An 801-nucleotide genomic window follows, 5' to 3' on the forward strand; every position below is an offset into this window, starting at 1 on the left:
GAAATTCCACTTTTTACGGGTTTTTAGGGGCATTGTCGGGTCTCCCTTGTTACCCTCGGCGTACCTGGAATTTATTCCGATCCCTCAAACGAGATATCCGGGTATTTCGGCCCATGTCTGTCGGTGCTGTCTGAACAGATAATCCAGAAACTCCGTGCTCAGTAAATCCAAACGGCGATCCAAAATTCCTTTGCTTACATCCATCTCCCGTGGGGAACAACTGATACATCCAAAAACGGGTACACCCAGCCGTGGAAAACTCCAGCTCAGAACACTGGCACTGTCGCGGCCCCTCCTCTTCCTCCTCCTCTTCACCTCCTTCTATGGGCATTAACGGTGATTGGCAAACCACATCTCTGAGACGGAGATGCAACATGCGGACAAGTGGTAAGCAACGTTGATCCTCTTCTTCCTTTTTTTCTCAGCAGCTGGCATCGAAATTTTTCACGCACCGCCGCCTACTACTGTTAGTAAAAGGCTCTAATTTGAAAATTAACTGCAAGGGATGAGAGGAAGCCGTCCCACTAACCATCTGACCACAGATACATACAGTTTATAGTTCACCTCCTTCTCCCCTCAGCTGCTGCTGCTAAAATCCAGTAAATTCAGCTGTTGCACACACTTGTTTCTCTGTGTTAATTTAAAACTTCATCACACACAGTTTTCCCTCTTTGCATCCCTCACACCTCCTCTGATGTGCTCTCCAGCTCATAGCCACATTTAACCCTTTCTGCCCCGCTGCACTCCCTCCCTTCTGTTTTTAAACGCCCCTCCGCTTTGCCCCAGTTCTTTTTTTTTTTT

This window comes from Haplochromis burtoni, unplaced genomic scaffold (genome assembly GCF_018398535.1).
Source record: "Haplochromis burtoni strain Fernald_Lab_line unplaced genomic scaffold, NCSU_Asbu1 Contig_869, whole genome shotgun sequence".
NCBI classification, from domain to species: Eukaryota; Metazoa; Chordata; class Actinopteri; order Cichliformes; family Cichlidae; genus Haplochromis; species Haplochromis burtoni.